The sequence below is a fragment of the Glycine max genome, chromosome 7 (genome assembly GCF_000004515.6).
Source record: "Glycine max cultivar Williams 82 chromosome 7, Glycine_max_v4.0, whole genome shotgun sequence".
NCBI classification, from domain to species: Eukaryota; Viridiplantae; Streptophyta; class Magnoliopsida; order Fabales; family Fabaceae; genus Glycine; species Glycine max.
This window is the reverse complement of record NC_038243.2, coordinates 16,964,127-16,976,505: the sequence shown is the minus strand read 5'-3', so window position 1 is coordinate 16,976,505 and position 12,379 is coordinate 16,964,127. Positions and strand designations below refer to the sequence as shown.

General features: G+C 30.3%; 1 pseudogene; it reads right to left on the bottom strand.

Moving 5' to 3' along the window:
• Positions 1-6,439: 6,439 nt before the first annotated feature.
• On the bottom strand, positions 6,440-11,268 carry LOC106799362 (receptor-like protein 13; annotated as a pseudogene).
• Between the last annotated feature and the right edge of the window lie 1,111 nt (positions 11,269-12,379).

Sequence of the window (12,379 nt, the reverse complement as noted above, 5' to 3'; positions counted from 1 at the left end):
TCAAATAGATTATTAGGACCTATATATTTATATAACCAGATTTAAAATATCATCTTAAATTCATATTTTATTAATATTTTTAAAAATATGTATCTAAGAGAGAGATCGGCAATAGTTATGATAAATGATAATAGTTTATGTTTTTTAATAAATATTTTAAGATTTATGTTTATTTAATTTGGATATAAAATAAATTATATTAAAAAAATAGTTAATAATAATAATAATAATAATAAAACAACTGTACTGTGGGAGGAGGATACATACCCGCAAAGTAGTAAACCGTCAGAAACCGCATGAATTAGTTCCAAATCTTCACGCCTACCACACTCACTATAAATACGGTTTCTCCCATCCATCATCACACATAACCAATACTCCAAAATCAAAACACCAAAAGCCCAAGTGATGGCTTAAGAAAGGGAGTTACTTGGTGCATTTAGCATTTTTGTTGGGGCATTCAACACGTAGGTTGAAATGTCAAAAATATCCTTCATTCTAATAATATAAATAAAGTTATAGTATTTGTTCATACGACCTTCTTTTTCCTTTTGTTCCTATTCTGGCTAGCCACTGCACGCGCATCCTTCTTCTTCCCATTCTTACAGTCGGCCATCGCGCATATCCTTCTTCTTCCTATTCCTACAGCCATTGTTGACCCATTCATCTTCTTCTTCCTCTTCCTATGGGCTTCTTCTTCTTCTTCCTACGACACTTCTTCTTTCTGTCACCGTTCGTGCTCATGGTTGTTCCTTGCGGTTCTTCTTCTTCCTCCATTTCCCGCATCATCGTGATTCTTCTTCTTCGTCTCCAACAAAAAAAATGACATTTTTCTGAAAAAAAAAAAAAACACACGGATCAACAATCTATATGGTTTTTTTTTTGTTGAATAATTTTTTTTCCAATTTTTTCTTCTTCTAAATTTGTTTTTTTGGAAATTTTTTATTTGTCAACTATTACTTAAATTGTTTCAGTGTAATGTTGTTTTGTAATGTTAATGAAATTTTATAATTTTTTCTTATTTGTATGTTAAGTATTGATTTTGTTTATAAAAAATATATTAATTATTACTAAGATTAGATTAGATTGTCAAAATTAAGATTAGATTGGTGAAATAATTAATTTTTAATAGTTATATTATATTTGTCTAACTTTAAAAAAATTGAAATAAATATTTAAAAGATATTAACTTTTTTACTTATGAAAATATTGAAATCATAATTAAAAATAATTTAAATTTTTTAGTTACAATAAATATTTAAATGAAAATTTTTAATAATTAAAATTTGTTATAAAAATATTGAAACATAATTTTTAATTGTATAATAAATCTGTTAGTTATAAAAATTATGAAACCAAAATTTAAATATGATAAAATTTTTAGTTTAAGATAATGATTGAAATGAAATTTAAAAATATATTAAATTTGTTAGTTGTAAAAAATATGAAATCCAAAATTTAAAATATGATAAAATTGTTAGTTTAAGATAATGAGTGAAATCAAATTTAAAAATATATCTGATTATGTAGTTATAAAAAATATTGAAATCAAAATTTAAAATTTAAAACATCATAAGATTGTTAACTTAATATAATGATTGAAATCAAATTAAAAAATATATTAAATTTTTTAGTGATAAGAAATATGAAAACCAAAATTTAAGATATGATAAGATTGTTAGTTTAAGGTAATGATTGAAATTAAATTTAAAAAATATTTGATTTTGTAGTTATAAAAAATATTGAAATAACAATTTAAAATTTAAGATATGATAAGATTGTTAGTTTAAGCTAATGATTGAAATCAAATTTAAATTAAATTTGGTAGTTATAAAAAATATTGAAACCAAAATTTAAGATTTAAAATTTATTTATTAATCCATATGTTTTAATTTTAAAAAAAAATTTAGAAATTTTTATTCATTTATTTTATTTACAAAATTTGATAATTAAAAAAATTTGATATTTAATTGATTGATGTATTTAGATGTTTATTATAATGATTAAAATTAAATAAATATGATATTTAATTGAATGATGTATTTAGATATTTTTTTATAGCAATTGGTAATTAAATAAATTTGATATTTTTTTACATCTCTAAATACTTATTAAACCTATCATTAGTCTTATATATAGGGAGACTATTTGTTTATAACATGATGTGTCTATTAGATCAGTTGGTTCGAGTGTTTATTAATAATGCAGGAGACACAAGTTTGATCTTTGCTTGGATTAATAATTTTAAATTAAATCATAAATTATATTTTTGAAAAAAAAATATAAAAAATCCTATGATCCATGTAGGGATTGGGAAATTGTAGGCCCAATACGGATTGACAATCTCTACAAAAAAAACTCATTCGTATGAGTAGTGATCCGTGAAAAAGTGAAGAACATTTTCGCCCTTTCACTGTTTTGCTAGGTGTCCCAGCAAAAATGCTGGGTGCCCCTAGAAATTCCCCTTAAGAAATTGGGACAGCACGTGATGGGCTTGGAGGTTCAAAAGCCCAAGTGGATCACCATGAGTAAATGGGATAATCGCTGCCTCACCGCCGAACAGGTTCAGTATGCCACCGTTGATGCCTTTCTCTCTTACGAGATTAGACGTAAGTTGACGGACCCTTCTGTAACTCTGTAATTTCTCAATGTCACCTGTTGTTATGTTAGCATCCGAATGCGTTTGGTTTCATAGGGTTTAGTAGTTTTGCGATTTCTAGTTCTCACTGTTACTTGTTACGTTATAGTGTCATGTTTCAGAATTTATGACCTTAAACTTATCACGACCACTTTACACTTTTTATGTAAATGCAGTCTCACTTTCAACATGAATTCGGATTGGATTTCATGAGTGAGAAATAAAAATTAAACACATGTAATATAGTTATACACTTGGTGTGTTTTGTCAATTTTAAAAAAGCTTATAATATGGTGTTTTATGACTATATTACACTTAAATCATCTCTAATGTCACCTAATTTTATTGAAATATCTAAGGTAAGTAAAACTGTCGCAATATACGTTATATGTTAAGCCTACATGCTAGGCAACATCTATATATTAGTATTAGTTAAATTATGAAATATGCCAGTAAGTCAATAGATGTAGGACCCTGATCGCGCGTGCCCTTGCTGAGGAGCATTATATACTTTGGAGTTGAGTTGAGTGTTGAGATTTTACAGATACATGATCTGAATATATACATTTTATTAAAAAATACACGTGTGTTTAACTACTGTTATATTTTTTATGTAATTGTAAATATATATTTTTTTAAGTAAATTACATCAATCTCCTGTGAGATTTACTTAATTACATCTGCCATCCTTGCTTTTTGGACATGACTTTTATCTTCCTTGATATGTCTATTTTGTCCCTTTCATTAGAGAGGTAAAATTAGATTTTTGGGGTATTATTACCCTCTTTCCATAACACCGTTCAACTCTCCTCGTTCTCATCATCACCGCTGTAAATGGCCACACTCCGCGATGCACATTTTCTAATTAACAAAATTGTTAAGATCTCTTTACATTTATATTCTCAACAGAAGTTAACTTGTTAGACACAAAAAAGGTCGTGCTACCACTACTAGCTCCTAAATTCTACAATTAGAAAAGATAAAGATAGAATTGATATTCTTCATTGATAATTGTTGTCCTTGGCATTCAAATTCACGGTGAATCACGAACCATGAACCGACCATATTTTCTGACCATATTTTAACACAATCTACAAATAAATATGACCATAAACAAATTAAACATAAGACATTTGTTAGACATATTATCCTTAAAGACTTATCAGCATAATATATTGAAATTAAGACAAAAAAATGTGCATTAATTTTAATTTAAATAATATATTTCATAAATAAATTATGTGATTTAATTTAAATAATATAATTTTCAAGTCCCAAATTGCACGCTTATCCAATATTATTCGTTATTATTATTTCTTTATTTTCGTATATGAACCCCTCACTTGCATTCTTGCAACATGATCATCAAATGGTGGAGCCGTGGAAAAGTGTTGAACAATAACACCTTCTATTTTTTTAAGTTGTTCTTAAAAATTTCATCAAAAAGTTGTTCTTAACGGTTATCATGGATCAAAGATAAACTATTTCATGTCTCCAACATCCTTACTAAAATCCGGAAGAAAATTCTGCAGTTAAAAATTGTTAGATTTTTTTTTCCGCTGAAGTTGGTAAATGATTAGATTCTTCTAAAAAAATATGTTAGTTTTAATTTTTTAATTTTTACATATAATAAAAGTAATATTTCAAAATATAATAAATACTTTATTAATATAAATATATATTATTATATTTATTGTATTATTAATATTAATATTTAAACTTTTATATTCATTATATGTAAAAATTATGAAATTAAAAACGAATATTTTTATTTTTAAATGATAACTATAATCATGATAAAAAAATGATAACTGTTATATATTAAAAATATTATTATATGAATATTAATATATAAATTATTTTCTATATTTAATAGTAAAATATTTTAGTATAATATAAAATCGATTTTTTTTACTATAATTTATATATTTTTATTTTTTTATAATAGTGTTAGATTTCTAATCACCGCTATATTTTAAAATTATTTTATAACTTTTTAAAGATTAATAAATTTAATTTTAAATAGTAGCAATTTTGAAGCTCTGCTTACGCATTAACATTGTTGGACGAAAAAGACAACATTAGAGAGTAATTTTTAAAAACTGCGAGACTAAATTTAAACATCTAATAAAAAAAGTGTGAACTAAATGAAAAAATAAATAATAAAAAAGACAAAAGAATAATTTAACAAAGAAAATATTTAACAATAGATCTTGAACAAGAATATTAAATTCAAGATCTAAGTTTTCTAAGATCTTCCACTCACTAAAGGAGTAGCCACGATCTCAAGAGAATAATATCTCTTCTCTAAGAGAGAATCATCTTTTTATGATTAAAAATTAAAGATCATATAATAATGTGTATTAAAGATAATTAATCAAATATATTTAGTAATTAATCAGAAAAATTAATTCAATTAAAAAACATAATAATTCCAATTAAAGCAAGGCATTAATTCACATTAAAATGGATGATATAATTAATTAAAAGGATGTATTAACTTTTGAAATATACTAAAATATACAACAATAATTCCTTACACAATGCATACCCTATTCCCTATTAAATAAGAATTTACAAACAATATCAATCACAAGTAATGCAATTCTTTCAAAAAGAAAAAAAAATACAAGTAGGACAATATAGTATTTTCTTAGAAAAATAAAGTAAAACTAACCAATATAAAAGATTAATATTTAAATCTTCTATCCTAGACCTATTTGGACTCTCTAGGTTCATTTCTATCATAACCCTTTATAAGTAAATTTTTGCTTATTAGGTGTTCTGTGATTGCTTAGTGACTGGGTGTTCTGCGATTGGTACCATGGCAGCAGCAGTCCGTTGTATGAAAGTGTGTGAAATTTTCAAGAAAAGCATATACGGACACAAACGTGCAAAGAAATGCTACTGCACGCAAGGACTTCTATGGAATCTTATTGCCAGCAGATGAAACCGAACATCGACCACGACACTGAACCAACAAAGTACTTTCTTTGTGAAAAAGTGGGTGTAGTAGAAGGGGAAGTGGGAGCCTCTTGTCCATTTTCAGAAATCAAAGATGCAGTTGTGGAAAACTAATGAACAGAGAAGTGCCCCCAGAAAATTTGATTCTTGAAAATGACTTTGTTAAGGAAACTGCTTCTTTTATAATTTGTGATGACCTTTCCGTGTTGCCCAATGTTCTTGTAACAAGTGTAAATCTGCTCCAGAAGCTTGGAATTAAAGACATGAATGCTCTTGAGGAACAAACTGTTGATATCCGCAAGAGGGAGAGGTACGTTATCTTATCTTGAATATCATTTTTGTTATTATATTTTCATTGCAGTTATAAATGATTTTTCAATTTGTTTCTTTAATAAATAAAAACAATTAAATTGGTCCTTATCAATTAAGAAAGTCTGTCATTATAATATTTGTAAATTAAGTAGCCTTTTAATCAAAAAGAGGTATTGAATTGACAGGTTTCTGGCATATGTTAAATAACAATGCAAATGATATGTTAAATAACAATGCAAATGATTTGAAGATTTAAAATATGTAAAATTCGATTGGTGTGATCTGAAAATTAATTTATTGATGTAAATATATATATACACTGTAAAATAATTTAAAATGGTTATTAATGTAAAATTATTTTATATTATCAATACATAAATATTAAATTCTTAAATGTTATAACAAATTAATATTAATTGATATTTGTTTAAAATGTCCTTGCTAAACAACTATAATCAGAGTAAACTGGAATGTGTCACACTGAATACTTTAAGCATGATTAACCTGCTCAACATGTTAAAAGATCTAAACTGTATTTGTACCAAACTCTATTTGTATAGTTGGAATTTTCCTGGTTAAATCATTACGAGACAAGTTCAATACTCGAATTCTTATCAAGTTTCCAAGCTCATATGGGATATTCCCCTTCAGTTTATTGTGGGATAAGTAAATTCCTGACATATAAGCAAGGAGGCTCCCTTGTAAGTGTTAGTTCTTTTCTTTGAAGTGAAATTTGCTTTCTCATGCAGAATTATATTGGTAGTTGGGCCACGCTTGGGGCAACAACCAAAATACTATCTCTGAAATCTACATCATAGCCAAAAATCATTTTCAACAATTTCATCCAGTGCTTATTCTCGAAAGGCATTTTACCATAGCAATTGAGTATAGCACCATAAAAACTGTTATTAGAAAGGTCTAGTATGTTTAAATCTACCATCTGACATAGCTACTCAGGTATATACCCAGTAAAGATATTACATTTTAAAGTGAGAAAACTCAACCTTTCAAAACTAAGGTTCTGTATCAGATCTTGAAGGTTGTTAGATGTTTCATTGTAGCTAAGGTCTATCATCACCAAAGAGTTTCCATTGAAGATTTTTTGGACAATCCACTTAAATGATTGTTGTTCCAATGCATAAATTCCACGGGAGAATTTGCAAATGATGTAACAAGACCAATAAAATTATTTTGGCCGAGATCTAAATAAGTTAGATCTTCTAGTTCTCCCAACTCTAATGGAATGGATCCTTCAAAATGGTCATTGGATAAATAAAGTTCCTTCAATCCTGACAAGTTTTTTATAAGACATGGAATCTTTCCCATCAAATGATTACTACTTATATCCATCGAAGTGATGGGAGCATGAAAAATGTTGTTTGGGAGTCTACCAATAAAGCTATTATGGTTCAACAACAAGGTTTCCAAACCACTAGGGATTGTCAAAATAAGTCCCTCAAACTTATTGTTTGAATGTTTCTAGAATTTGAGTGGGTGTCCATCTCCAAATATGTTCTCGGTTATTTTTTCAAACAATTGATTGTCATATCCAATAAATTCATTTGGTCCAAGTCACAAGGAATTGAAGTTTCGATGTTGTTTCTAGACAAGTTAAGATATTGCAAATTTGGATAAATTGAACTTATGTTGCTAGAGATTTGGCCATTTATGACATTGTCTGACACGTCAATTCTCCTTATGTTAGGAAAGTAATGCAATCGTAGTAGAAAAGTATCTGTGAAAGAGCAATTTCTAAAAAGAGCTTCAATCATTTTTGTGTTGTTTTCCAACAACAAGAGAGGAAATTTTCCTTTCAACTTCCAACAACTCAAATCTAGACTAGTTAAATTGTTTTGCTAAAGAAGAAGATTTGGGAGAGGAAGAGAATTTGTCTCTAGTGTTGAAGACACACTAAGCACTTGTAAATCAAATTTTGGAATCCATTATGTTGTGAGTCCAATACGATTTTGTTTTTCTTCCACCATAGATGAACTTTATCTTTGAATTATTGGCAAATGGTGCTAAAGAAACATGAAACTCAGACTGGTTTTCTGTAAAACCAAAATATTCAAGTGATTTTGTTGAGAAAAACTCAAGTCCTACCTCGGCTAAAAATAAAGCCACATTAGAATATATAAATGAGGAGCAACTCTCACCCCTTGAGTTAGCTTTTGGGGTTGGGTTAGGCCCAAACTCACATTCTAAGAAATTTAAAAAGGCTTGCAAGGTTATAATCGAAATTTCCATGAAATGATTATAAGAAATTTCCAATTTCTCAAGAGATTTCATGTTAACAAAAGATGAGGGAAGTGGTCCCTCAAATTCATTTTCGTAGAGATCTAACTCTTCCACCTTCTTTAGCTTTGACCAATTTGAGAAAAATCCCTTGAACGAGTAACCAACAAACTCATTTTGGCGTGACATGTTCCACCTCCCATTGTAATATAACAGGGCATCATGAGTAGGGGTCATCAATCGGACCAATACATGAAAATTGATGATTACACATTAACATTGTGTTAACATCATCATCATTTTTCAATTGCATACATTGAAAGCGAAGATGGTTACCTGTATCTGTGAATGGCTGCCGGTAGTAAATTTCATCCAAATATTGTTCGTCAGTTAGTTGAAGGGTATTGTGTATTCTGGGTTTTAATGTTTGAAAATCACAAATGTTAGGTACTCGAAAAGGTACTGGAGTGGAGGTTTGAAAATAAACACCATTGTCTTTGTGAACAATGGAACCATTTGGATAAATAAAAGCTAATGTGGAATTCACAATTGTCTGACTGCTTGTTTCTCCCAAGAATGTCATACTTTATTCAAAGAGTTTTGTTAGGAATAAAAGTTTGATTTTTTACAGTGTTCGAATGTGTGATATATATAGATGAGTTTCAGGATCATTGATTCAATTTTTAAAATAAATACATACACGTGCACATGGTTTCTGTCTGTGTTGTGAACTCACGCCAATGATGTGACATGGTAACACGCTTTATGTTAACATAGTTGCATTTTCCAATGTGTAGTAAAGTCTTACAGTGTCCTGTCACGCTTTATGTTAACACAGTTGCATTTCCCAATGTGTAGTCAAGTCTTACAGTGTCCTGTCACGTAGTCAAGTCTTATAGTGTCCTGTCACGTTTTATGATAACATGCTTACATTTCCCAATGTATTGTCAACTTAGACAATGATTTATCATAAATGCATTAGATAATGTATTGTTAACATAACAAATAAACAAAGACAAATAATTTTAATGTCAGATTCAAATTCAAAACGATCAGTCATTCAAAGGTACATTTTCAATCATCATTTAAGTCAACATAGTCTCTTTTGTACATCGTGAAGCTTCTACAGTGTTGCATTCTACTAATATATGGTGTTGGTCACTACCTCACCTGAGGATGACAATTGCTAGACCATAACAGTGCTACCGGCGGTAAAGGACAATGGTCTTTTAAATAAATCTGTGGACATTAAAAAAATATTAAATCAATCGTACATAATTGATTGCATAAATATAAAAAAGAAACTTTATATCTACAATGTACCTGAACAAAATGATTGTCATAGACGTGACCGATACAAATTATGCGATGCACCGAAGAATTTCCCGGTGGTTAACTTCTAAGAGGAAAGAACGTCATGCTTTGTTGGTGAGACAAGGATACAAGGATTACATTATACCTCGATGCAATCACATATCCCATGTCAGTTGTATCCATCCACTTATCCATAGTGGCCTGAATGAAACAAATATAGACGTCAAAGTTAATTTTAAAGCTAAGCCTTAAAAATCAAAAAACATAAATTAAATACCTGGGTTAACCCATCAACATGTAGTGACATCCTTAATTCCTCAAATCTGTCTGTGCCACCAAAGAGCTTGATATAGTCTTATGAGAATGTGCCAAGTTCTACAAGCAGATGGATGCGGATCAACAACCAAGAGTCTTCACCCATACCTAATAAACTGGCAACCGACCGATATCCATAATTTCCATCAGCTTCGACATCAACAATATTATCAATGAAGTCATGGATAAATGACTAAAATTGATCCAACATAGGCATCATCCTTCTTGGATTGGGTTGGTCAGAAGATGATGCACTATGCCTCACTGATGAATTGCTACTTTGTTGAGAATGAAAAGCATCTACATACTCCTAGTAAGATGGATCACACTTTGTTGACCTTGGGTTTCTATTCATCGGTTTCTTCGGTGCACCTTTTGTGTTAACCTTTGCTGGAGGAGGACACATCGAATTTTGATCAGGGTATGCAATCTCCCAAAGCTTAGTCTTCAGAGTAAACTTACCACAAACATCAAGTTCTTCAAATCTTTTGGATATAGTTTTCATTACTTCCTTGATGCTCACCTCGGGCTCAGATAACCCTTGGTCTGAAAAACTGAGTCTCCTCCAGAACATATGGATTGAATCCAGTGGGATGCAACTAACAACATATTTGGATAGCTCACAAACACAAGGAAGACCGTGCGTGGTTCTCATCACACAATCACAAGTGAAAGGATTCTTGTCAGCATAGTGAACACATTAAAATTCAGCAACAATTTGATTTAAAGCATACCTTGAAACCATTCTAAGAAGCCTTTTGTATAAGGTTTTTTTGAAGACATGTCCAACAACATGTGTACTTATTTCTAATGATGCTCTAATTTTCGTGTGTTGTAGCGTCATCATGTTGTTCATGGCATCCCAGACACTGCATAAGTCTCCAAGGCTATTTTGTAACACTTTTTTTAAAGCCCAGTGAGTAGATTAACCCTACATTTCAAATACACAAATAACAATAAACATATACAACAATAAAAATTCATCAATTCATCAACGTTAATAGAAATAAGTGAACAATTTCATACCTGTTTGTTGTTGTGTTCCCTAAGTGCATCACCTTATTCGTCCACGCGGTAACAAACTTTTCCTTGTGTAGGATTATCCATGTATCCTTGACATAATCAACAAATATTGGCCAAGGTGAACAAACCATTTCAAACCTCTTTAGGCACTCATCAAACTGCTGCTCCGAAGGACAATCAACAAGAGTTCCTTAGGCATTCATGACATATTTCCAAGCATTTCTTTGACCAATTAATGATTTACATTTGGCCTTCACGTTCTTGTTTATGTGAAAGCTGCACAACAAATTTGTACACTCAGGAAATACAGTTTTCTCTGCATTCATCAATGCTAGGTCTCTGTCAGTGACAATAACTCCAAGGAGGACATCACATCTTAAAAATATACCTCGGAAGCGTTCTAAAGCCAAAACCACATTATTAAGACGTTCACCCTCCAGATATGTAAAACCGACAGAGAATGTCATCCCAGTTGGTGTCACCCCAACAAAATCGAGCAGTGGGAGTCTGTACCTGTTTGTTTTGTAGGTATTGTCTATCAAAAATACCAAATTACATGTGTTGACTAACTTCACTGCATCAGGGTGACACCAAAAGATATCACGAATCACGTCTTAATCCTTTAATCTGTGCCAATGAATATATTGATCCCGTTTAAGAAGCTTCATTAGATGTTGAACGGTATGCACTTCTTGCATTGTATATTTGTTTGATGGTCGTACAACTATTGGCATTGTGCTCCTTTAGAGTAAGAAAAATGTTTCTTGGTTTGACCATTGACTTCCTCATATCAGCAATAAGTGTCTTTTCATCTTTACTCTATCGCTCGGCATATGGATGTCCAACTAATGACTTGGCCAATTCATGATTATGAATCCCACAAATCAACTTCACCATTCAGTCTTGTCTTCCAACCACTGGCTTGCCACGAAGCTTGAAGGGACACTCACATTTCCTAGTCCCAGTGTCTCTTCTAACAAATTCTTTCTTCCTACACCTATACTCGTCACTCATTTCACAACCAATTAACACAAACGAAGCCCTTCCTTTACTACCTGTGTTTGTGTTAGACCTTACAATTACTGCCACAAATCCAGTTTCATAAGCAACGGATCAAGCCCACCTCAAAGCATCCTCTCGGCTGTCAAACACCTACAAACCGATCCAGATAATTTCAGTTTCCTACAACATATTCATTTTATTAAATCACTCACAATCATGAACATTATTACCTGAGAAGTATTGAACGGATTCGAACAATCAACATGTGGTTCATTCACACCACATTCTTCTTCATTTTCATAATCCATATCCACTTCTTCAGGCATTATACCTTCATACATCCACTGATCTTCGTCCATCTTAACAATAAATCAAAATTTTTAACACAAGCATAGAAAAACCCTATTCAAATAAAAATACGCAAATAACATAGTAATAATTTAAAAACAAATACACAAATAACATAGTAAAAAGCCAAAATCCTATTTCATTCTACACGTATAAACAATTCAATTAAAAAATGACAATACAAACAAAGTAATAATTTAAAAACAAAATTAAACTTTAAAATTTCAA